The 27,808-nt window shown below is 44.0% G+C and overlaps 1 protein-coding gene across 2 annotated transcripts in view; it reads left to right on the top strand.

Annotated features, from left to right (window-relative positions):
* Positions 1 to 27,808, top strand: part of ADGRG4 (adhesion G protein-coupled receptor G4) — a 1,454,718-nt gene that overhangs the window by 754,675 nt on the left and 672,235 nt on the right. The window lies entirely within an intron of this gene.

Here is a 27,808-nt window from a genome sequence, read left to right as displayed (position 1 = left end):
GTGCCAACTCAGAAACCAGCTAAGGTCACCCAGAGGGATCTTTGCCTTGAATTGTGGCTGGAATCATAAATTCATTACCGTTTTATTGATGGTGATGCAGATTTTTCCCCACAATAATGACAGAGGAGTAGATTCCAGAACCATAAAGGTTTATTAACAGACAAGTGAGGTTAAAATCGCTGATCAAATCAATTAGGGGAAAAAAGCAACAAAATCACCAGAATACAGCATGCATGCATGCATGTAGTCTAAGTAGTTCAATTAGTAATGCTAATGTTGCATTGTGAATGACAGCACATGCAAATTAAGGCAACCACTTCCTAGTTTTAAGCTGAACTTGTGGGCAGGTCAGGAAAATTTAGAAGCAGCAGATGTCCACCAATATCAAATCGAACGAGATCCAGATAAAAGTTCCAATTTCAATTAGGGGAAATGTACTTGCCCTTGTGTATAATCTCGATGAGCAAAAAGATAAGGATCATTGGTCTCAGGAAAAGAGAAAGGATGTCTGCCTGCAAAGGTGGGCAGGGGCTAGTGATCTTACTAACTAAAAAGCTTCGAACAGTTAACATGCATACTCGATGCATATTATCTCATGGATAACGTAATTCCAACTCCTTTCCCCTGTGACCTTTATGATACCTCACAAAGGATTATTCACCTCCTCCGTTTCTCATCCACTGCAGGTTTTGAAGTCACTGTCCAAAGTACATAAATGCTCAAATGAGCACACAGTGACTGTGTTATCTGAAACAGAAAAGTGTTATCCACAACAAGCAGAAATACGTTTATTTCAAGATGGCCTGATGGACCCTAGGTCCACTCATGTCAACTTCAAATGCAAGTTAGCTAAGTGAGAATAATTGAAATATTTGGTACATTCTGCTAAACCTTTGTATAAAACATTATAAAACTATTTGGTGAAATAATATGCATAAATAATTAATACATCAGGTGTAAATCATGTATAAATCATGTGTATACCATATAAGCAGTGGTTGTGCATGTTACAGTTTAACATGTTATTGACTGCAAATAAGTAATGATGACACTGCATCATGAGAACTGAACTAAAACCAGGGAAAGTGTATGATAGAAATACTGGACTGGAAGCTCCCGTTGATACTTTTGTCTCGGATACAAGAAAGTAACAGAACGTTAGGGACCATGGATTCAACTTGAGATGCACCACCCATGTGACTGATTGGATTTACACATTCAAGAGAAAACAAAGTTGGTGGCAGTTTGAAATCTCACTTGTCCTAGGTAGACATCGAAGAATCCCTGGGGGACAGAGGAATTAAGGGTTCACAAGAACTAGGTGCCAGTGGAACTTATCTAAAACACTGGCAATTTTCCGGGCAAAATACAAATAGTGAGATGGGGCAGCTGACTGAACGAGCTTCGGACTTCTATAACTACCCTGGACCAGCAGTCAAGCTCACCACTGTTGCATCCATCAGATAATGAGAAGGGAAAGGAGGATGCTGTATCATCAAGTGAGACAATTCTACTCCTAGGAATTAGGAAGCTATTGTTAGAAGGAGCACATAAGTAGGATGGTTAGAGCACTCTGGGCCATTTATTCCAATTGAACCCTAGATAGTAGACCTTTGTAGTAGCCTGAGAGGAAGAGGGGTTAACAATTTCATTAGACCCACACAATAAAAGTCGGAATCAGTAAATAAAAGCGAAATGGTTTATTACATACTCAAAGCTAAACGAATATAAATCAATCCCAAGAACATAATAATTAAAGTATAAAATTATCAAAGGAAGACTGCAGCATCATACAATATTTGTCCTCAACAAGAAAGAGCATTTAAGTACCACAGTTGCAGAGATGCAAACTATAAGAAAAAAATTTGATGGCTGGATGAATGATTTTGATCCTTCTCCCCATACTTGGAAAAGATTTGCAGCATCTAATAAACCCTACTCTAACATATGGATAGGGAAAACCCTATTACATCAAGGAAGAAAGAAAGGTGTCAGCATCAGAGGTTCTAAAATTAACGAGTCACATATAGCTGAAGCCACACAATCAGAGATGTCAAGAGAGTTCTGTACCTCTCTAAGTCTGAAAGCAAAATATGCAAAAAAAACAACTTCACGTTAAATGCCTTAAATGCCTCAATTGCAAGCTTAAAGCCCACAATCACGGTAACTTAGAATTTCTTTTTAAAACATATTAGTTATACAACCAACATATAATCCAATAAATTAAATCTTTAATAATGAAGCAAGCTATATCATGCTGCATGACTGGAGGAGGCATCGCCATCGCCCACAGAAACACTATCTGCATCACGACCAACACCGACGACACCCTCGCCACCGCAGAGCACCTGCACTTCCAGATTCACACCGACCCCAAGACCACCCCCAGAGGAACCCTCATCTACAGACCCCCGGGACCACGCTCACACTTCAGCGAGGCCATCGCAGTCTTCATCAGCCCACTCGCCCTCGCCTCCCCCGACTACATCCTCCTAGGAAACCTCAATTTCCACCTGGAGAATGACCAGGACAACAACACCACCGCCCTACTAGACAACCTCGCCAACCTCGGATTCAAGCAACTGGACAACACCCCCACCCATTACGCCGGCCACACGCTCGACCCAGTCTTCTCCTCCAGCAACCACATCTCCTTCAGCCACACCACCGAGCTCCACTGGACCGACCACAGCTGCGTACACTTCAACTTCAGGAAAACAACGACCCACCACCGACCTCAACAAACCCCCCGAAGATGCTGGAGCAAGATCACCACCGACCAACTCACCACCTCCTTGCACCTAAACCCTCCCACCAAAACCACGGACCCCAACGAAGGAGCCCGCAACCTCACACAGTGGATCACCGACTGCGCCGACACCCTTGCTCCACTGAAAAACCCTCCCAGCAACCTCAACAGCAAGAAAGCCGCGTGGTTCACCCACGTTCTCAAAGACCCAAAGAAATCCTGCTGTGACCTCGAGAAAGCCTGGCGCCACAACCAGTCAACGAACAACATGACAGCCCTCAAGAACGCCACCCGCAAACACCACCAGCTGATCCGCACCACCAAAAGGTCATCCTTCAGAGAACGACTGGACATCAACACCCACAACAGCAAGGAACTCTTCAACGTTGTGAAAGAGCTTCCCAACTCCAACACCAGCAACAACAACATCACGCCTTCTCAAGACCTCTGCAACTCTCTGGCCACCTTTTTTCACAGTAAGAACGTCAACATACATGACAGCTTCGGCGCTCAGAACACTTACCCCACCACCGAACCTACACCCCCCAACCACCACCATGTGCGCCTGGACTCAGGTCAGCACGTAAGATACCACCCACATGATGAACACCATCCACTCAGGCTCCCCAGCCGATCCCTGCCCACACCACATCTTCAACAAAGCTGACTCTATCATCGCACCCAAACTTCGGGCCATCATCAACAACTCCTTCATATCCGCCACCTTCCCGGAGAGCTGGAAGCACGCAGAGATCAGCGCCCTCCTGAAGAAACCCACCGCAGACCCCTCAGACCTCAAGAACTTCCGCCCCATCTCGCTCCTCCCCTTCCCTGCAAAAGTCATTGAGAAAACCGTCAACAAACAGCTGACAGTCTTCCTGGAGACAAACGTCTCCCTCGACCCATCGCAGTCCAGATTCCGCGCGAACCACAGCACCGAGACCGCCCTCATGGCGGCCACCGACGACATCCGGACCCTGCTGGACAACGGAGAAACCGCCGCCCTCATCCTGCTCGACCTTTCGGCTGCGTTCGACACGGTCTGCCACGCACCCTGACAACCCGCCTCCGCCACGCCGGAATCCAAGGAAAGTCCCTGGAATGGATCACCTCCTTCCTCTCCGACAGAACCCAAAGAGTCCGTCTCCTGCCCTTCCTCGCAGAAGCCACCAAGATCATCTGCGGCGTACCTCAAGGCTCCTTGCTCTGTCCCACCCTCTTCAACGTCTACATGAGCCCCCTCACAGCCATCGCACACAAGCACGACCTCAACATCATCTCCTACGCCGACGATACCCAACTGATCCGCTCCCTCACCAATGACCCCACCTCCGCCAGAGCCAGCTTCCAGGACGGAATGAAAGACATCGCAGACTGGATGAAGCTCAGCCGCCTGAAACTGAACTCAGACAAGACGGAAGTCCTCATCCTCGGCCCATCCATCTCCACCTGTGACGACTCCTGGTGGCCCGATGCTCTGGACCCCCCACCCAAGCCCACGGACCACGCAAACAACCTGGGCTTCATCCTTGACTCCTCCCTCACGATGGCCAAGCAAGTTAACGCCGTTACCTCCTCCTGCTTCAACACTCTCTGCATGCTCCGTAAGATCTTCCGCTGGATCCCCACTGGAACCAGGAAAACGGTCACCCAGGCCCTCGTCACCAGCCGTCTGGACTACGGGAACGCCCTCTACGCTGGGACCACCGCCAAACTACAGAAAAGACTCCAGCGCATCCAGAACGCCTCAGCACGACTCGTCTTGGACATCCCCCGACACAGCCACATCTCCGCCCACCTGAGGGACCTGCACTGGCTCCCCGTCAGCAAAAGGATCACGTTCAGACTCCTCACCCACGCACACAAGGCTCTCCATGACTTGACACACATATCTATCAAAACGCACAATAGATGCACTTTCTATACCTATGGTGCACCATATCTCTTTAATATTATTGCGCCTTACGAGTACATAAGGTACTCCAATCCACCCTGAGATGGCACTCAAGCCATCACAGATTGCATCAGATCATTATTAGATTAGACCAATCAAAACCTAGTAGTCTTGTGCCTCTTTTGTCTAGACTCCTCCAGTCCCTTCAAATCAACATAATATCTGCTCTGACCTTTTTCTAACTCTATGTTTTGTCTCTTTCTCTCACTCCCTGTGTCACTTGTGCATTCTGATATCCAATAAAATCAAATCTAGGAATATCTCAAAAAGGGCGATTATCAAAAGGTGTTTCAGAAATAGCACCCACACTTCCACTACCCACGTTTCCAAACCATCTGCCTATGAAAGCAAACCCATTTCTAGTAGCTTCCCAAGCACCTGTTGCTTCCAACTCATTCAAATCCTTTGTCAACCCAGTTACATCCGTAAAATATTTTTCCAAGTCTTCACTTTTGCCCCAAATATAAGTACAACTTTCAAAATCTGACAGACTCCGTGAGCAAAGTGACTAACGCAAATCGGTTCTGCAAGACCATAGACCTCATCACAGTCATCTCAGTATTTACAAGCAACAGGGAGTTTGTGTTACAAGTAGCCAATTTGTACACCATTGTAGATAGCTTTCTAATTTTCATGTCAATCAGAATTACTCCCACAGATGAGATGATGGTACCACAAATATCCCTCCCACTACTACTGCTGTACTAACACCTCGTTTGGTTCTGGATTTCTTTTCCCATACAAGATCAATAAAATGTTCCACATGATACATCTACGGGACATCTATGCCAAGATAACAGGAACCATGCCATCAATGCAGCAACCTGAAATATGTATTTTGCCCACAAATAACATAGACTCCAGGAATCATAGATTCCTGTCCCTCCGGGTAAAGAGAATTGTTGCCTCTCACTTCATAAGTATTTTCACATTCACTCTCCCCTAGAGACAACAATTATATATAACTCTGATCAACATTTATAAAAATCTCCCTTATGTTTCCAATATAAAACGAAGGCAGGTAAATTTCCTTTTCCCTGATGTGCAGTTTCTTCACTACTCCACTTGTGATTTTTTAGATCCTTACCAATTTCAGATTTTTTTTTCAAAGGACCAGTTTCAGATTTTAAGTTTTTCCGTCTATCCACCACCAAATTCAGAATTGTATTTTCCACATCTGACAAGTCAAATTATGTCTGTGTGCATACCCAGTATCTAATGGCTTAAGGGATGCAAAATATTTGCCTGCAACCTCTGCACCTTTAAAATAAGGATTCTTATTCAAATGTTTGATATGGGGAACTTGTGGAGGAACTACATCATATTTCTAAAATAATATTAAAAACTACCTTCCTCATAAAATAAACTTAGCAAAAGACTACAAGAAATTCCGTATGTCAAAGGGAGTTGATGATAAGCAATTCCCTCTGAAGCAGGATCAGGTAACTGAATACAAACATAACTCCTGGCATTCATCATATCTATATACTCATAAAGCAATCTAAAATAAACATTCAAGGTATAATCCCTTCTTGATACATCTGTATGTAATTTCTTAACTCTCTGCAACTACATGTTACTATCAAAAGAATGTTGCATGGTAGGGACACAGTACACCTATGTTATACTGAGCTTTCTGTAGCTGAATATAACCATATACGCACTACAGCTAATCCTACAAATTAAAGCCATAATTGTGTCTACTATGATGTATATACAACTACTAGTATTAGACTCAGCTTCCATGACTTTGGTGGAATCTAAACCTTGGCTGGAATGGAGCAGCTGCAGAGAGTTCTATGTCGGTTTCCACCTGTTCAAACAGCAAAAGCAAGTTCAAACGATATGCCACAAAAATATGTACATAAATCTTTGTACATTTTCTTTAGCCCTACTCCATGTTCTTCTAAAACCTTTGGCTACTTAAGTTCCTGTGAGCCTCGGGACTCTTCTTTTCGCCCTACAAAGTCTATGTAATGTCCTTGATAATAAACGGTTCCTACTCATTCACTATTAGTCCCACTATGAAATGCTTCAGTTCATCAACTAGCACCGGATACTTGTTTGCAACCAAAAAGTGAAATTGACACACATAAAGTGAAATTGAGCCACACATAAGATGAGATATCCCAAGGCACTTAGTCTTCTCAATAAAGGAAATTCAAAGGTAAGATCAAACTGAAGGTCAAGTTCCTGAAGTTTCAATTGAATGTTCACAGTGATCCCAAAATTCCTAGAACTCGTTCTCCCAGCCAATTGTAAAAGCGTATGTTTGTTCAGGGGATAGGTACTTTTGACAGGGTACTCTTGCTTGCTTTGACCGCTTGAGTGTCGTCTCTACTCCTGTTTCACTCCGGCCTGGCTCCTCTATATCCTCTGGGTTATTTGGGAGATCACTTTTTGCTTGCGGGACCAGTCTCCCTCTCTCCTGCCTTCTCGGATAACGTTCTTCTACTGCCCATCACGGTTCTCTAGCACTAGGGCCTTCATCAGGGTCCGAGCCTATCTCTGTTTTGACCACTGGATTAGCCTCTCCTTCACCAATCTCATCATTCAACTCTCCAGAAACCTTCTCAGGCAGATCAACTGCTCATTCAGTTTCTGACTGTCCCCCAACAGCTTCACTAACCTGCTACCATGATCTCCCAACCACCACTGGCTCTTCTGGGAGAGGTGCTGTTATTTCATCAAGGGGACATGGAACCTCCGAGTATGGTAGCATGGATTCAATTGGGGAGAACTCCGCAATTCACAGCAGTTGTAGTTACAAGAATGCCCTGATATGGACCACACCAGTGATGATGCAAGATTTAAATCATCATAATACACAAAGCGTTTACTGATTTAAGACATGAAAAGCGGAAAGTGCACTTTGCACATGGTAGACGCAGTAGCACATGATACTGAGACGAGTGTAGTCGAGCACTGTAAAAGTGTGCTTTAAAATTAAACATGAAGAAACATATATACAAACCAATACTAATGCATATAAATGAGTTGCACTAATGAGAATATTCGTGAAAATTTTATTTATCGACATTTGCTTATGAAATAATGTGCTATTAATAAAGTGGCCTACTGTTTCTATTGCTTTCCATTAGAATGCATCATACAGAAAAGCAGGTGCAAAATTGAGATAAAATACTAGCATGAAATGTGCGATATAAACTGATAATACTAGTGATTCTATAATTTATAAAAAGTTAAAAATAATTTTTCTTACATGAACTTAGAAAATGTTATACCAAGTTGAAAGAATTGTGGTTATTGGCTATTTTTAACATTAGTTATCTTTATTTGATAATACTTAGTGAAATTACTACACTATTTCCTATGTGGAATGATTTAATCGCAATTTATTAGATATAAATGTAGAGTTAGTACACTTAAGAGTGACATATGCAAACGTATGTTATTTTTCCCCAGATATGCTTTTTCTCAAAAAACTGCCTTATTCCTGAACCTAATACAATGGTCTGTTGTAGCTTAGTAGATCAAAGATCAAACAAAGCTTTATTCAATTTCTGTTTAGAGAATCATAAAAGCACATAAAATCACAAATCATTACACAGTAAAAAATAAAAATAAGAGACATTGAGTGTGGACTTTCATTTTAGTCTGCTACCGATCTCATCTAAGACCAATCATTTATATGATTAAACATCTAATAGCAATGAATTCGCAAGTCTGATCCTCCAAAGGATCGGGTCATTGGAGGCTCAAACTTGCGAAGTCATTGCTACTAGGGGCCAGATGTAGGTAGGCTTTTACCGGTCAGTAACGGCCGAAATCGGCCGTTACCGACCTGTAAAAGCATTTTCCAATGTAGGAGGCCATTTTACCGATTCGGTAAATGACGAATCGGTATTTACCGATTCTGTATTTACCGAATCATCATTAACTGATTCGGTATTTAACGAATCGGTAAATGAGATGTAGGAAGCATTGTAAACAGTGCTTCTGGGCCTTAAGAATTCGTTATTTACCACCAACTATTAGTTGATGGTAAATAAGGAATTCCTATGTAAATGCATAAATGTGCATTTACACCTGTGCCATGTGAGAGACGTACATGCCCTTAGGGCATGTATGTATGCTACATGTGCACACCAGCACTGATCAGGGGTGCAACAGGGTGTCAAAGTGACACCCTGCCACCCTTGAATTTTTCCCAATTTTACTGAATCGGTAATTACCGAGTCGGTAATTGACATTCATTCCTATGGGCCTCCAGACCTACATAGGATTTACCGATTCTAAAATACCGAATCGGTAAAATTCGGTATTTTAGAATCGGTAAAAACCTATTTACCTACATCTAGTCCTAGATGTTTAATCTTTATAAATAATTGGTCTAGGACCACTGTTTTCTGTATCAATTATCACCCAGGTCCAAGGACTTTTGTTGGGTTACCTCATTTATTATAATGGTTACCGATCTCATATAAGACACAAACTCACTGAAGTCTCATTTTTCTAGAAAATGAAGTGTTCACATTGTTATAGTTTGCCTGAATTTAAAAAACATTTTTAAAACACATTGATAGTCTCCATACTACATGTTCATTTTCTAAAAACTGTAATGCTTTAAAAGCAGGGCTACATTGTCTAAGACCAAATGACTTTAAAATTGGTAAAATCCATGTTTCCTTTGCACATCACAATATTTACAGAATAAAACAACATGAAGTGTTGATTGTTCTGAATGATCATTGCTAGGACACAAATGCATAACTATTGACCAGTCATTCATTCTTGGAAAGCTTGTTGGTCTGTGTAAGAACTCTAGTGTGAATCTGGTCAGTAATAGTCTATCATAACCACCAGGGACGATAATGACATAAGGTTGAATGCTGAATGTTGTTAAAATCATTTGGTTAGACAGCACTGTAGGCTTTGTTATTTCTACGGATAGCCTAAGTGATTCAAGTACAATTAGACCCTCTTTTTTTAAGTCTTTTCTTTTTATGGTGGTCATGGTACTGGGCTTAGTGTAAAACTCTGGATGGCCCAGATCGCATATGAAATAGTTAATACCCCGTCCAATTTAAAACTATCATTTAAAATATGGTTAAACATAATTTTAGTTGATGACCATATCCTATGCCATAATAGAATGGGTACCAATTTTATAAGATCTACAATAAATGGCACACCCATTTCAAAATGACAAACGTATGATGAAATGCTTCTTGGGACTGCCAATATATATCTTAAAAATGCATTTTCCACTATTTACAATGAGTGCGAATCAACATAGTCCCAAACCCCAGCACCATACATCACCGTAGAGGCACACTTGGCGGTATAGATCTGTAAAAGCTCCCTCAGCTGCTTTGTACCCAATTTGTTTCGCAAAATAAGCAAGGGCGGCTGTGGCTTTCATAAATATCAATTTTCTGGCTTGCACAGCCTGGGTCCAGGAGCCAATTTGGTCAAAGAGAATGCCCAGATATGAGAATCTTTTTGTGAACTCAACCTTCTGTTTATCAATATACATGTCTCTGCATTTTTGACTGCCAGCACCACACCTCAGCTTAGCAAATGCTGCTATATTTGTGCAAATACATGTGAAACGTTCAGCATTCCTAAATGTTTCTTTAACGTTCACAGTGACATGTTCTTGTGGGAACCAGGTTTCCAGTTTCTACCATAGACTGATTCTTTGTGTTTTCCCTGTGGTTAAGCCTATGTGACTCATGACTAGCATGGGAAACCATTTTGTAGTTGCAAAATCTCCTAGGTGACATTATGTGAATCTGGGCACATGCCAATCGTACCACAGTGTAACAGAGACTTTATAAAAGAAGAAAGCCCTAGGGAGGGCCAACGCCAGACTGATTTTTTCTACATTGAGATCGAACTCTATGCGGATCGATTTTTGAAGATTTTGAAACCTATCCTCAAATACTTTTTCCTTTTTAGGACCACCTTTGCTGATGCTTCACCTGGTAGTTGATGGGCTGAAACCCTTCTTTGTTGAACCATTTTTATTTTCTTTATTTTTGTTCCAAGCCTCGCTTAATAGACTCTAAACTATTTCCATTTGGGGTTTTTGACTTTAAAATGTCACATTATTACTGAACATTCCACATAACTATGATGTTACATTAACCTTTGGTTATTTCAGTGAATTTCTAGTTGCAGCCCCCCTTCCAGACACTTATCAGGCTCTGGGACCTTATCCCCCAGGACCAAACTGCAGAAAAAAGGAGAGGGGAACATGCATTCCATTCCCAAGCCTCATCAGGCCCAAACCCAATAACAGAGGGGGGAATACATGGCCCCACTCTCCAAGTCTTATTAGGCCCTGGTGACCCCACCCCCTTGGGCAAAAAGCAATATAAATGGGGAGGGGGTGATATTAGACCGCTTCCTTCCTGGGGACCAAGAGCAGCCTGTTTGTCAAAGCAGCGGATCAAGGTGTTCAGTTCAGCCTCTGGAGCGCTCACTTCGGCCGTGCATTCAAGATGACTGCCTGCATTTTCAAACACTGCTCCCAGCAGGTGGCCAATGTTGAGCGCCTCTGGAACTACCCAAGACCGAGGCTGCTGGGTCACCCTCCACCTCACAGTGCTGCGGAGATGCTGTCTGCTGCATTGGCCAAGAAGCGCTGCTGGTGGTGTCTGCTGCGCCCTATCCATATCTTGCTGCCTGAAAATGAGCCACTTCCTTCTTTGTGGCATCTTTGGGCTTTCTTTATATGGGCATGCTAAGTAGGTGGCTCTTCCATTATGGCCTCCCCACATCAAATGCCCCCAAAGGCCTCTCCTCCGCATCCATTTAAGATGTGCTATCAGCCATAAAGGCATACAGAGGTGATGGTGCTGCAGGAGCTGTTGATGAGGTGCTGCAGGGGGATGGCACTTCAGATCTATCTTCCCTGGCAATGAAGGGTGATATCCAGTCTTTTATTCAAGAGATAAAAAGTGACATCTCAGCAATGACCAGTGATGTCACCAGAGTGCTCGCAGAGCTCAACCAGTTAGTGAAGGGGATTGAATCCTGCAAAGACTCGGTGGAAGAGACGGTTGCACCACAAGATCAGGTGCTCGATGATCGGATAGAGAGGGTGTCAGTGCTTGAAACCCAACAACAACTTCTGGGAGATGCCCTGGAGGAATATGAGAATTGATGCAGGCGCAATACCATCCGGATCAGAGGTATGAGAGCCTCTGTGACCAAATCTGAGCTTGACAGCTATGTCCATGGACTCCGAGGGCTGTGACCTCACCCTTGAGCGCATCCAACTTGTTTTTTCCAAGTACTACCAGCGGAACCACTTGGCACCTTATGTGCTCACTAGAGTTCACATCTACAAGGTCAGGGAGGATATTCTGAGAGAAGCCCTGAAGAAGGAATCTATCACTCTCAGGGATGATAACCTCTCCCTTTTTCAAGTTCTCTCCATCCAATCCTTGGCCAAATGCCATGACATTCAGGATTTTTTGTCTTACCTGCGCAACCAAGCTAATATTGCTAGGGCTTTCCGCTGTGCCTATTCTTTGCCATGGAAAACAAGCAGGTGTCTGTGTGCTCCCAAGATGAAGCCTGCACTTGTTTGCAAATGAATGCTCTGGCTGGGGCTGGTGGCACATGGTCAGCATCCCCTGACTGTCTGTGCCCAGGAAAATGGCAATGGCCACCCTCAAAACCAGCCCGCAAAGCTTCCAAGAAATTAACTTATTGGCGTGACTGGCATGCGGATCAACCTGATCAAGATACTAACTGGACATTTTCCAGACAATTGTTGCCTCTGAGTTCAGCAGCAGGCCCATTGAGGCAGCAACTGTGGAGTTGTTTGCTCCCACTGTCTGAAATGTTCCTCCCACAGAGAGTAACCCCACAGTGGTATCTCAATTAGATGGCATTCCGAGATCCTGCATTTTGCTACTCTGTCCACAGGGTCCTTGGAGCATTACTTTAAGGAAAATGATACAGGGCTGGTATCATGGGCAACCCTATGGGATGCTACAAAGGTGGTACTGTGAGGGCAGCTCATCAACCACACATCCACTTTTGGCCGAATAACTGGGATCCAGAAGACAGACCTGGAGACTTGTCTGTCTCAGCTTGAGTCCCAATAAAAGGTTATGGCAAATAACAAGCTGTATAAGGAACTGGGACGGGTTTGATGCAAATTAAAACAGCTCTATATGACAGACGCTGCATGGAAACTATTGAATATCAACCAGAAATACTATGAGAAGGAGGATAAAGTGCACCGGCTGCTAGCGTATAAACTGAGGCAGAAGCAAGGCAGAAGCAACATCTCAGCAATTAGGACAAAACTGGGGTTTCCTACAAAGATACACTAGATAGCTTTGAACTTTTCCAGACATATTACACACTACTTTATCAAGTCCAGCCTCCAACTGTTTTGTTTCAGACCCACTGCCTATGTGACTTCTCCTTCCCACATGTAGACCCTGTGCTAGTGCAGGAATTAAACAAGCCCTTTACCCCAGAAGAGGTGAAGCCTACCACACACGGTCTGAAAGCCAAAAAGGCCCATGACCCAATGGATTCTCAGTGCCTTATTATAAAGCTTATTGTGATTTACTAGTGGAATACCTATTGAAGGTCTGCAACTCGATCCTTATCTTCAAATCAGTCACGCCGACCATGACAGCATCTACGGTGATCCTACTATTGAAACCGGGTAAAGACCTGTTGGCCTGCTTCGCCTATAGGTCCATTGCCCTGTTTAACTTTGATGCCAAAGTCTTTACGTCCATCTTAGTCTCCTATCTACATTCTATTTGGCTGCTATTGCTGTCTTGTTGCCAGTCAGGCTTCAACAGTAATAGGCAAGATTGAGATAATGTGTGTCTGGTCGTAAACGCGATTTATGTGGATTACCGCTCTAAAACCACCACTCTCCTTCTTTCAGTAGTCGTGGAGGAGAATCTATCGATTGAGTAGTTTGGAGGTTCCTGCATACAGTGTTATCTAAGAAGGGCTGGGACCTCACATGACATCGTATGTTTGGGCCAAATACCTATCCCTTACCACCCCAACTCAAGTCAATGGTTGCGATTCTTCTTCAATACCACTCGGAAGGTGCACCAGACAGGAATGCCCTTTGTCTCCATTGATTTTTTCTCTTGTGATGGAGCCATTTGTCCACCACATCAAAATGAGTCCTGAGATTCATAAACTCGAGGTCGATGGTGAACAAGATAAACTGCCACTCTTTGCCACTGACGTGATAAGTTTTCTCACGCACCCCTAGATGTCGCTCCTGCCGTTGTTCGAATTAAGATGCTTTTAAGAAGCCTCAGGCTTCTGTATCAACTACACAAAATCCACAGGCCTCGAGGATGCTAACCCAACATAAAAGACTCACCCCTTACTCTCCACCATTGGCTTGGTGGGGCTACCTCTCTGCGCTACCTAGGGATCCACCTGACTAAGCTTTACGACTATAAAATTACAACAGTGCTGGACACTCTGCTAAAAGACCTCTACCACTGGGGCAAGTTAAATATATCATGGCTGGGCTGCATTAGCATTGTGAAAATGAACTACTTGTCATGTCTAGTGTACTTCAGCAACACTTTGCCTCTGTGGATGCCTTGTGAAACCATTCAACAAACCCAAAGGCAACTCTTGCAGTTTGTGTGGCATAACTCCACACCCCTTCATTGGGAAACCTTTGCCATGATGTAACCCGCTGTTGGATGGCAAACCTGTAGGCAATGTATTAAATCCAAATAGGCTTTCTTTGATGAAGAAAGATACGTTTATTCCAGCATACAAAACCACCGGCTAGTGAGCAGGTCGACAAAGCACAGAATGACTGATCACTACATTCTATGGCATCAGCCAGAATTCCACAAGTGCTAGAGGAGATAATTACAACATATCCCCTTTACAACAGAAAAGGGGAAAACAAAAATTAAACAAGAAGAGAAGGAAAAATACTATTAGCACATTTTAGGTATTAACAAACTGAAATACAATAGATACCTTCAAAGACTAAAGGAAGCAAACCAAAGGGGTTAATAAAAAACATAATCCTTCAGCTTTTTAGGCAAAATGCACCTTTTTGCAGAAGAACTGCCTACATCACTGTCACAGGAATCATCACACACAGGACCACTACAATCAGAAGAAGCAGTAACAAGGGCACTTGGAGATTTTCCAGTGAACCTCACCAGTGTCAACTGTCAAAACATTCTTTCTGATAGCAATGATGCTATATGGACCCATAATACCTGAGATTCCTTTGCAAAACTTGATCCCCAAGACATTACTTCCTCCTTTTCACAGACATTTTAGCATCATTGCTCAACTTGTAAAAGTCTGGATCGTCTCATTTTACTAGAAATACCCACACTGCTACACTCATCATATAAACATGAGGGACTCCTCTAGGTGAGGTAAAGCTTTTGACATACATGACTTTAGGGTGACTTGAAAGGTTTAATCCTGAAGAAAGGGTATACGCCATTTAAGTGCTTTATCACTTATCCCACATTCTTGGAGCCTATGAGTGAGGATCTTGTAGGATATGGTGTCAAAGGCAGCGCTTAGGTCAAGTAATAAAAGGGCAGATGTTTGGCCTTTTTTAGTGTTCTGTCTGAGAACTTCCTCCGACAGGAGGAGAGCTGACTCAGTGGAGTATTGCACCCTGAAACCTGTTTGAGAGGGTTGTAATGTCTATTTTGATTCCATGAAAGCTGTTAAACAGCTGTTAACATGTTTCTCTAGTATTTTCACCCAAAAAGGCACCAGGGATATAGACCCGAGATTCTGTAAGACAGAGGGATCCAGAGAAAGATTTTTCCTGATAGGAATTACCATAGCATTGGCACTAAACATAAATTGATCTATTTTGTGATAAGTTCATGTAAGTGGGGGAGAATCACAGTAATCCCTAAGTCGGGCTCGGTCAAAAGGTGAGCCTGACTTGATGGTCAGGAAGAGGATATTCAATTCCTCCATGCAGGGGATGTCAAAATGTATCAAATCGCCTGGCTTTTCACTGATTTCTGGATGATTTTCCTTCTGTGCTGTCTCAGGAAAATCTTCATAGATTTGAGTGACTTTGGCGAAAAATAAGGTCGTTGTATTTATTTTGAATTCTGGGGAAGGCATAACAGCAGTAGAAACCTGTTCAGGAGATGTGAGCGTTTTCAATAAAGAAAATAATTATTTAGTGGGGTTTCTGGCTAAATCAATTTTCTGAGCATAATATTCTTTATGTGTCACTCTAATGAGCTTGCGATATTGTTGACTTCTTTAGGCGAACGGCTCTAGTTGTATTATACTCTTTCCTCCATTCGTGTTTGAGGTGTTCACAGAGTTTTTGGTAGTTGCTAGTTGGTCTTTGTACCGGGGGCAGAAGGCAAGGATCTAAAGTTGCTTCTAGATGATAGCCCTTGAAAGCCATGATTCAAAGTTGCAAGTAACAAGGTTCAGATCATTTTCCCTCTCAATGTCTTGGTCTACAGCCAGCAAAGTGGTAGTGAAGTTTTCAGGAATAACTCTGGCCCATTTTCTTTGTAATGTAGGAAGAGCTGTATAAATCAAAGGGGAGATAGTTAGAGGAAAAAGAAAAGAAGCCAAGAAATGGTTGGTCCAAGTTAATCTAATAGGGGCTGCAGTTTGAATAGAGGTGCCATTTGAAAAAATGGGATCAAGCGTATGACCTTTTTCATGAGTGGGATCGGACACTAATTGGGATAGCTGCAGAGTTCCAAGATCTCTAGGTAGAGAGGAGGCTGCCTGGCAGTCTGCCAACTCTAAGTGCAGATTAAGGTCTCCAATTATAATAATTTTTTAATGCCACATGGCTAGTTGCGAGATAAACTCGGCTAAATTTAATATTAAGTTAGGGGCCAGTCCTGGGGGTGATAAATCTGGAGTCCAACTAAGGAGGTGTTACTAAATAGATTTATGGAGAATTGTGCTGCCTGCCTCACAGTCAGGTAGCTAAATCCCTTTAAGAGTGAGGTTCCATAAAAGTTTAGATATCACCTCAATGCCTCACACCCACTGATGAGGGTGGCCACATCTTGCGATCCTATAACTGTGGGGTAGGACATTGAGAATATCTGGCATGAAATTCTTTGAAAGCCAGGTTTCGCTTAGAAAGAGTGCATCTGGGGCCCGTTCAGTCAGCATATTAAAAATCTCTGGTTTGTGTTTCTGCAGAGAACAACAAATCAGTGATAAGCCTTTGAAATAATAACATTAGGATGTTCCAATACATTCACATCACAAGGTGTGATAGAAAAGTTGCAGTGTTTACATTGCACATTTTCCTCCCCTACCTGTATGGTGCCAATACATTCCTTATGCATCGGGAAGAAGTCCTTGAGATTGACGGAAGAGAACTGCCTAAGATGGCTGTTAAAGCTGGCCCTAGCCGGCTGCGGACAGGTGCAGACGGGCTTGCCTTAGGTCTCTTCAGGAGAGGCATCAGAGTCTCCAGCCAATCAGGAGGAAAGGGGCAGGGCAAACCACAGAGGGCAGACAACTCCAAGTTCCACACATGTCAGGAGAGCTAGTACCCTGCACATCACCATGAGATGGGGGCTCACATAAAGAGGAGTCACACAACAAAAAAGTTAAAAGGAGCAGAACCAGGCACCTCCCAGCCCTATAAGTGCTGCAAGGAAAAAAGGGCTGATAATTAAAAACACAGGAGCCAGGCACCGCCCACATCCAGAGGGAAACGAAAGTGAGTAAAAGAGCTCACGCACAGGTGGGTACGCACAACACTCCAGAAGGAGTGAAAAAAACACTCAGACGGAAGTGGGATCACAATGGCAACAGGAGATCTCTCCCCAGAGATCAGGTTTGGCGTGTCGTGCATCAGCCATATTAAAATAGGCCTTGTCAAGTCAGGGATATTTTGATAGCGCACACATCACTCCCAAGAGTCTCATGGCGCTTGCAGATGGCTCTGACAAAGAGATGATGAGGTAATGCCTTAGTTTTAAAAAAAAACATGTCTTCAGCTTTTTACGGAACCAGCTGTGTTCGGGGGCATTGCGCAGGTGTAAAGGCTTCTTATTCCAAGATGCCGGAGCAAGAAAAGAGAAAGAAAGACCCCCTTTCCTGGCAGTATGAATTCTGATAGGAGTAAGCAGTGCCTCATTGCTGGATCTGAGCAGTTTGCCTGGCTTATACCAGCGTAACTTCTGCGACCAGTATTTGGGACCATTACCTTACATTTGCTTATGGGTCAGGCACAGAATTTTGAAGAGAATTCATTTTTTTCACTGTAAGCCAGTGGAGAGCTTTTAGACTGGGAGCAGAGGAAGAACTTTGCGGAAGGTCGAGGACCAGCCTGGCTGCGGTGTTCTGCAGGACCTGAAGCCTGTTAAGAAAGCTTTCATTGATTGAGAGCAATATGGCATTACCATAGTCCATTCTGTTTATAATAAGTCCCTGTATTAATGGTTTTCGGGCTTCAATAGGCATCCTTTCAAAACCTTCCGCAGACTGCGCATTATGACAAAGCAGGTGCTGGTTACAGGATTTATTTGCTTATTCATGGACAGTTGGTCATCCATGTATACTCCGAGATTACGGACCGTTTCCTTGTGTGCCGGAAAGGGCCAAGGTTGGATGGCCACCAATCATGAGTCCAATGCTCAGTGGCCTTGCCAAAGATCATGATCTCAGATCTGCTACTTTTCAATTGAAGATGGTTAGCCCTCATCCACTTATCAAGATGTGTTATACAATGTTCAAAATGCTGCTTGGTTTCGCTCAGGTCCGGGCCCAAGGTGATCAGAATCTGGGTGTCATCAGCGTAAGATATGACTCCATAGCCGTAAGATCTGATCGCCTGAGGCCACCGGAATCATGTACAAATTAAACAGCATTGGGCTCAGAATAGAGCCCTGCGGTACTCTCATCTCGACCGGTCTTTCATGAGCACTGCAGTTGCCGATCTGCACTGTGAATTCACGGTCTGACAAGTAGCTGTGAAACCATTTCAGGGCATTTCCTCTGACACCTATCTCCCAAAGCCGCTGTTTTAAATTGCTGTGGGAAATGGTATCAAAGGCGGCAGACAGATCAAGCAGGACGAGGATGACTGACTGACGTTTGTCTAACGTCAGTCTGATGTTGTCAGTGACCTCGATCAGTGCTGACTCAGTACTGTGCGCCGACCTGAATCCAGCCTGTGAGGAGTCTAAGAGTTCATGGCTTTCAAGACGGTCAACAAGCTGTTTGTTAACAAGAGATTCTAGCTCCTTCCCGAAATAGGGGAGTAATGATATAGGACGAAGACGTTTGGGATCGGCCGTCGGTTTTTTAAAATCGGTCTTACTCTGGCAGCTTTCCGTATTATAGGAACGTCCACCTCTGAAAGTGACTTGTTAAATAAGCCAGTTATTCTTTCCAATAATGCCGGGGCAACAATGGAGAGAAATTTGGGCGGAATAGGGTCAGTGAGGGAGCTCTGCAAGACAGAGGTGACTGACTTGCAGTCACATTTTGCCAAATAATGTTGAAATAAGAAAGGTCGGGTAAAGGGCCGGAAGGATCTTTAAGATTGGTGCTATTGTGTTGAGACATGAGAGAGTGATGAATAGCTGTAACTTTTCCCTCAAAGAATTTAGATAGACAATCAGTACAGTCTTGGGTGGCAGGTATTAATGGCTGATTTCTAGGAGTAGTGAATTCCTTCAAAATTTGATGTAGTTCTTTAGAGGAGTTTTCTGCCTTATTTATCCGATCTATAAGGAATGTTTGTTTTGCCAGTTTTATTTCCTTCATGTAGTCGCGTTGCTGATTCTTGTATGTTTCACAATCGGCCCGATTTTTACTTTTGTGCCATTTTCTCTCCGCTGTACTACATGAAAATTTAGTAATTCTTAATTGGTCCATGAACCAAGGGGCAGTTCTCGTCTTGATCTTAACCTTACTGAAAGGTGCAATTTTATCTAGCATTATCAAGATGTTTTGCCACTTGGTTTATGCTAGCTTCTGGGCCTAACTGGTCATGGCAAAAATGTTTTAAGAAAAGGGGCAAGGTAACTTTGCGCCATGGCCTACGCAGTATATGTTCGCTTTCCCGGTCAGTTTTTTCTGCAGTTGTGGGAATGGTGAATTTTAATAAGTAATGGTCAATCCATAATAGCGGAGTTGGGGGCCTCACCGTTATTCCAGCCGAGTTCGAAAAGACAAGATCCAAAGTATGGCCTGCACAATGTGTGGAACCTACAACCAACTTGGCAAGACCGAGGATGTTCATATTAGAAATCAGTTTCTCAGTGTCCGGATTTGATGTTATCACTGCGTAAAAATTAAAATCTCCAAATAAGAGAAAATTGTCTGAAACTAATACATGTGGCGCAATGATCTCTAATATATTGTCTGTAAAGTCCCCTTTTGCTCCTGGTGGTCGATAAATTAGGGCCCCTCTCCAGGGGCTGCTGGTGACGCCATTGATCTTGAAGATACATATTTCTGCATGGTTAAATACGAGGCTTTCTAGAAAAGTGGTATTTCAATCCTGTCTAGAGGCAATTAATAGATCGCCCCCTCTAGCCTCTTTCCTATATATTCGGATCACTTTGTATTGCGGAGGAAAGGCAATGTGCACATCAGGGGTGGCGCTTTCGTGTAGCCAGGTCTCCGTAACAAATCAAATATCTGGGGTTGCCATGTCTAGAAGGCTCTATATCTCTAATGAATGTTTGGGGATGGAGCGGGCATTAAAATACATTGCACTAAGCTTACTTGAGGCGCTGAGCTGATTTGAGCACGAAGGTATAATGACCTCCTTAGAACTAATGAATTTAACTTGGTACGCAATTTCTGGAATGCTAAGTATTTCTGTTGCCAGTGTGTCAGGGAATTCAACAAGAGAGGTGTTTAGGTTTTTTAGTTCTTTGCTTGAGTACCTGAGATATGCCATGATTGCCTATGTCCCAAAAATATGGGTTTCTAAGATACAAGGAGGATGATGGAGGGGATCTGGTGTCTGGCGGCAGTCAGGTGCAGATAAACTTGCCTTTGGCGTGCCTTCGGCGCACCTCTGCGCGCATTCGAGTCATTCTCCTGGCTAAATAGAGGATGGCGTGGTAAAGACTAGAGTGCTGCCCACAGCTTCAGGTGGTGCTACCGGAAGGGAAAGAATGGCCCGAAACGACCCTCCGTTCAACCCGCACAAGCCGTGACAGACCAGGGTCAGAGGCAGCAACGTGGAGTCAGGCGGCAGAATGAGGCACACAAACAAGTGAGTACAGGGTAGAGAGTACTTTAAAAACATATGCACATGTGTGTTTCCACTCGTAGTCCTGACCGCAAGCGTAGATTTAAAGTTAAAATTACTGATTCACAAGAGTTAAAAACAAAACATTACCAGATCACCAAATTAGCAAAACGCCGCTGCGCACATCCGCGTCCTTCTCCTGGCTAAATAGGGGATGGCGTGAGAAAGACTAGAGCATTGCCCACAGCTTCCGGTGGTGCTACCGGAAGTGAAAGAACGCCGCAAAACGACCCTCCGTTCAACCGGCACAAGCCGTGACGGACTGGGGTCAGAGGCAGCAACGTGGAGTCAGGCGGCAGATGAGGCACACAAACAAGTGAGTACAGCACAGAAAGTACTTTTAAAAACATATGCACATTTGTGTTTCCACTCGGCAGTCCTGACCGCAAGCGCAGATTTAAAGTTATGATTCACAAGAGTTAAACACAACAGATCACCAAATTAGCAGAGCTAAAATACATGTCTCAGGCCTGCCAATGCAGATCCTGACTGTGCAGTTTAAACTGCCATGTTGATTTGGCATTTAAAACCCATAACTAAGCAATAAACTTTCCTTTTATTACATATGTCACCTCTAAGGTAGGCCCAAAGTAGCCCATAGGGCAGGGTTTTATGTAATTAAAAGTTAGGGCATGTACTTTAAAGTTTATTATGTTCTTTTTTTAAAGAAGCAATGAAGGTGTTAAGTCTGGTTTCTGGAGGTAAGGCCTTCCATATCCTGGGTGCCATCCCAGAGAAGGTTTTTTTTTTGGTTTCAGAAGTATGTTATCTGCGCTTCTTGAAGATCTGATCCCACCAGAGATTGTGAGTTTCTGTGCCAGATAGCTAGGTGCATTATGATGCATGGCTTTGTGTGTCATACATACTATTTTAAGATGAATTCTAGCTTCCAGAGGTAGCCAATTCAAGGATTGTAGGTCCGGGGAGATGTCTGTGCTTTTTTTTTGAACCAGTGATGAGTCTCGCTGCTGCATTAATTGATGCTCTTTGCGGTGCCGTTGATGCTTTGGGGAAACTGCAAAGAGAGAAACACCCGTATTCCACTCTCGGTATAACTAGAGCTTGTACTGCCTGCTTGAAGTCATTCTGTGGTAGGAAGGGTTTCATTTTCCTCAATGTGTTTATCTGGAAGTTTGCTCCCTTTTTGGCATTGCTGATGTGTTTTTGCATATTGAGGTTACTGTCCAGAGTTATTCCTAGTGATTTTGCTTGAGCTTTGAATGCTGTAAGATGTTTAATCCATTCTTGCATTTTGGGGACTTGGGCGGGTGGAGCTATTAGCAGGAATTCAGTTTTTAGGGCATTCAGTTTGAGATGATTTTCTGCCAGCCAGGTTTGGGTATTCCTAAGCGTTGCATTAAGCAGTTTGATGTCGTCTAAGGTGTGAATCTTAAGGTATATTTGTCTATCTTCGGTGAACCTGTGATATTGCACGTTAGATGCGTGTAGAATTTCAGTGATTGGTTCCATGAACAGATTAAACAATGTCGGTGATAGTGAGGACCCTTGCGGGACTCCCAAGGTTACTGGGATGGGCTTGGACAAGGAGTTGTTTACTTTGAATTGTTGTGTCCGATTTTGAAGAAATGAGGTAAACCAGTTTAGTACAGCCCCTGAAAAACCCATTCTGTGTTCCAAGAGGTCTATCAATTTCTCATGTTTGACCGTATCAAAAGCTGATGAGACGTCTAGCAGGATGAGTAAGCAGGATCCATTTTGATCCAGTATTTGCAGCTCATTGTCAATTATGTAGGTCATGGCTGATTCAGTGCTATGCCCAGCACGGAAGCCTGATTGCTGTTTGTTAAGAAGGTCAAAGTGGTGTATATGCTTCGTTAGTTGAAGGTGAAAACATTTTTCCAAATGTTTGCCCAATGTCGGAATATTGGAAATAGGTCGATAGTTGTTTAGGTCTGTGGAGTCGGCTGTGGGCTTCTTTAGAATGGGTGTTACCTGACCAACTTTGAGGGTGTCTTGGATGCAACCTTGTTGCAGTGAACAATTTATGATCTTGGACCAGAGGGGTAGAAGGAGTTGAGTTAGGTCTTTGACAGCATTTGCGGGGAGAGGATCAGTGAAGTGATTAGAAAGGTTCAGGGCACTGAGTATTTTGCCTATGCTTTCTTCAGAATAGGTGGTGAAGGAAGATCAGGCTGCATCATTTTTAAGGTTAGGCTTAGATGGTGCAATTGGGGAGGGTGCAATTAGAGATGCGATGGTGGTCTTTGTGTGTGGTCTCAAATGTAAGGTAAGATCATTTAGGAGGTCCTTCTTGATGGTGTCAGTCTTCAGAGTGAAGAAGGTGGAAAATTCTTCACAGTTTGGTTGTGGCAAGATCTGTCTTGTGGACATTGAGGAGCCTCCTTAGATTGGGTTTTGGTAAGTTCAAAAAGTTTTTTGGGGCGCTTTCTTGCTTGGTCTAGTTGTAAGCTGAAAAAGTCAGCTATGGTACGCTTGATCTTACAGTAATATGTATTTCTCTTTGTCCTTAGGATCTTGAGGTGATTGGTGGTTGGAACTGATCTCCATGCGCGTTTAGAAGATCTTAACGCACGTCTTTCCTCATTGAGTGTTCCATTGTACCACGGCTTAGAGTCTTTTATAAATGCTCTCTTTAGTTGGAGAGGTGCAACCTCATTAATCATTGAGGTCATGGCAGAGAGGTAATGATTGGTGAGATCGTGTACTTCAGGAGAACCTTGCAGGGGGCCAAAGTAGGTTTTAACTGGAGGAGGGCAAAGTGTTAGAGTTGATTTTTTTCAGGTCTCTTTTCCATACTTTTGGTCTTGTGGATTGAATCGGGTTCAGTTTCATTGTTTCCTTGATGTAGAAGGTAATAATGTGGTGGTCTGACCAGTCTTAAGGTTGGATCGATTCTAGATGAGTGGAGTCTCTTTTAGATAATATTAAATCCAGTATTGAACCTTTATCATGTGTGGGGGTGTCGCAGATTTGGGTTAGGTCTAGGTCATCTAGGATGTTTTTGAGACTGTTGACTACTGTATCATTGTGATCGTTCCAGTGAAGATTGATGTCTCCAAGGAATATTTGGGTATTTTGGAGCCCAGTGTTTGTTGATACCATATCCATGAAGTGTTCGGTGAAAGCGAGGTTACTGCCTGGTGGCTGATAGATGGTGTGTAAAGGACATACTGGTTTGCTGTTACTGGAGATGTCAAAGCATATGTATTCACAAGGGGAAAAAACTGGGAACTGGCTCTGTTTACTGAGATGTTGCTACGGTGTATACAGGCGATATCTCCCCCAGGTTCGTCAGTTCTGTCTAGTCTGATGATGTCGTAGTTAGGTGGTACTAATATGTCAATGATTGGTGTGGAGGATTCTTTTAACCAGGTCTCAGTTAACAATATCAAGTCCGGTTCTTGTGTGAGAATGAGGTCCGCTATGCCAGCGGCGTGTCTAGAGGCTGACCTACAGTTTAGGAGTATGCATTTGAGTCGGTGCGTGATGAGGGATGAAGTAGATTGCTCAGTGAGGGGGACTTTTCTAAGGTTGTTAAGATGATGCCTCTAGTGTTGATTTGATGGCCCTATGAGGGTTAGGGGGGATAGTGGGGATTGTCAAATAGGGGGGGAGTGAGCGGCTTCGTAGGGGGGGATCATATGAGTGCAGCAGAGAGAGTAGGTTGCTTTCTGAGAGGGGATTGGTGCTTCTGATTGGTCGGGAAGATTTATTACAGGAGGGGACTGCGTTCCAGTTGGGAGGATTGATTATGAGTTTTGATTTGCCTTTTGGTTGGTTCTGAGGCCAACTAGATTTGGGCTGTGGTGTAGCTCTAGTTGCCCACGGTTGTCTAGCTATCCGCTCATTGAGTGCTTAGAGTTCTTATTTTGATTTGATTTAATGAGATCATGATCTCGTCCAGTCTAGAGTTTTGTGCGGGTACGAGTAGGGTAAGGGGCTGTGTTATGGGTATAGATGTCTGCAGTGTAGTTTGTTCGGGTTTGTGGGCTGGTGCAGGTGTGAGTGGGGTTGGGAGGGGTGCTACAGGTTTGGGTGGGTGTGTTGGATTTGGGGATGGGAGGATTGTGGGGGTAGATGACTGGGAGGTGGGTGTAGGAAGTGTTGTGGATGTGAATGGGTTGACTGTGGGTGTAAATGGCTGGGAAGTGGGTGTGGGAGGGGTTGTGGAAGTGTGTGGGTGGGCTGTGGGGGTGGGTGGCTGGGAAGTGGGTATAGGAAGTGTGCCTGGGTCCAAGGTGTTATCGGAGGGCAGCATGTGGTGATGGGGTGTCTTATTATGTACTAGCATGAAGTGGGGGTGGCAGTCTAGAGTGGGGGAGTGCTTGCAAGGAGTGTCGGGTTCAGCAAGGTTGAGGTAGCGTGAGTGTTAGACATGGGAGGGGTATCTTTAGACAAAGGGGCCTTTGTGTTTGTAATTAAGGGGTATTCATTGTTTATTGGGGGTGAGTAAAACTGCCGCTGTGTCGGATAGGTGAGTTATGTGAGTGTCGGGCGGTGTGGCGATGGAGTAGGTCTCAATTGTGAATCTCGGACTGTGTAGTAGGGAGATCGGGTTGCCAGGAGGGTTTGGTGAGGTGAATTGAGGAGTGTTGGTATAGGGGGTAGTCCGGGAAGGAGTAGTATATGTTTCAGATGCGGGTAATGGTTGGGATGAGCTGGGGCTGTCGGGCGGGGGTAGGCAATGGGATGTGTTGTGTATTGGTGGAGGGAATAGCCTGTGTGGCCAAATGGGGTTTAGCCACTTGCTCTTTGATAATTGAGAAGATGTTATCAAGGAGGTTTAGACTACGATCCGTGGATTGCATGAGGATGGTTCCATTATTGTAGATGGAGATGGTTGCTGTCGCTTGGAAAAGTTGGGAGGGGGAGATGTAAATAACTAGACCATGCGCAGTTTTCCTAGTGGTAGATATTGTAAATAGGGTTAGGAATGCGTTCCTCCATTGCACTCTTTGTTTCGTGTGGAAAATGATATTGTTAGTTGTGTGTCCGTTGTGTATTGAGAAGTAGGTATCGGCGAAGGGTATTTCCGGGTGTAGTTTTATAAAATTGTGTTTAAATCATTTGGCTGCGTGTCTTGAGAGTTTGGGGGGGAAAATGATGGTGTAAGTGTGTGTGCCTGAAAGCTCCATAGTGAGATAAATATAGTTGGTGAGGCGTTAAGGGGCGAGGGATATGTGTGAGGTACGAATAGATACACGTGAGGGTGGGCTTCAGGAGGTGGGTGTGTGTGGGGAAAGTGTCAGCTGTCGTGGTGGTAATTTTATAGTCTAGGTGGGGAAGAGGGATTAGTATAAGAATCCAACAGCTGTGCCAATGTTGTCGCGTGCGGGGTAATATGAGGGGCAGACTAGGTAAAGGGCAAAGAGGTGTAGTTGTGGGAAAAAAAAAGAAAAAGATCTCTACATAGAAATTCTGACCTGCAATAGTTGGGTAGGGTGATCTGTGGCTGTATATTTTATGTTGTATCCTTGTCACGAAGCCGTTCCAATATGGCCACCTCCTTTGGATAGCATATCATGGGCAGCTGTGCAATCCTATTTCTATTCCCATTGACTGTGTAGTCTTTTTTCCCTTTCCACTCTTATTTCCACTTAGTGTTTAGTTTTTAGTCCTCCCTCAATTGCAACGATTTTGTGTTGGTTAGTTTGTAGTCCTTCTTCAATTGCAGTGATTTTGTGTTGGTTCCTCATGGGATGCTGAAGATCTGTGATCCATACCTCACTGTAGTGAGTCTGGAGCCAGGACAGGAAGTGAAGACCTCTGTGCACTTCAAAGACCCTTCTTTGAAGTATCCTCCACTTCAAAGGCACCAGTGGGTATGCAAACTGGACCTCACACCCTCACACTTCAGTACACTTCTGGACCAGTCAATACTCCACCATGCTTTCTTGCTGTGCTGAGCTGCTGCTGTTCTGGTCTGGGTGACAAGGACTGGACCTGCATCACTTGACTTACAGAACCCAGAGTGACTCCAAGGGCTAGTTAGCAAGCCTCCTAAATGGAGTCTCAAGGCCATAACCGACTTCCAACTATTTTGTTTCTGCACCTGGACTCTGACATCTGTGAGTTGAACCTGCGCAGTGGTGCCACCCCAGTTCTGGACCCTTGCAAGTGGGCCAGAGGTGTTTGTTCACACTTCACCCCAGCTACGGAAATGGAACCAGTGCATCGCTGCTACTGTGTAGTCAGTAGCTATGCATATTTGTAACTGTGTGAATCAGATCTGGCCCATCGCCCCTGTTTGCGTGAACTGAAACCAATGCTTTGCTGCATCGGCATGGTTCGGGACCCCCGCTTTGCCTTTGGAACGACAACTGTGTAACAAACTTCAACTATTCTGCCAGGACCAGCTCATCGCACCCAAACATGTGGATCGACATTGCCACATCGCCCCCTCTGTGCTCTGTAGCGTCTCCGATGACAGCATAGTCGACGTAGCCCGGACTAAGGTACTTTGTCTCAATGGGCTCAACCCGGTCTCCTTTTGTGGTTGGTCTGAACTTTTGACTTTATCCAGGTGCAGCATGTCCAGATCACCCTTGTTGGCACTATGGGCCAGATGTAGGTAATTCCGATTCGGTATTTAAGAGTAGGTAAATAGGAAGGGGGCAGATGTAGGTAATTCTTATTTTAGAATTACCGAATCTGTAAGATTCGGTATTCACTGATTCGGTAAATACCGAATCGGTATTTCCTATTGATTCCTATGGGCCTTGAAGCCCATAGGAATCAATGGGAAATACCGATTTGGTATTTACAGAATCGGTAAATACCGAATCCTGGCAGGGAGAACGGGGTGTCACTTTGACACCCTGTAGCACCCCAATTGCAGGCTTGTGTGCCATGTGGCACACATACATGCCCTAAGGGC

Source organism: Lissotriton vulgaris, chromosome 4_1 (assembly GCF_964263255.1).
Source record: "Lissotriton vulgaris chromosome 4_1, aLisVul1.2, whole genome shotgun sequence".
NCBI lineage: Eukaryota > Metazoa > Chordata > Amphibia > Caudata > Salamandridae > Lissotriton > Lissotriton vulgaris.
Note: the sequence above shows the minus strand (reverse complement) of the source record. Positions and strands in the feature narration are given on the sequence as shown.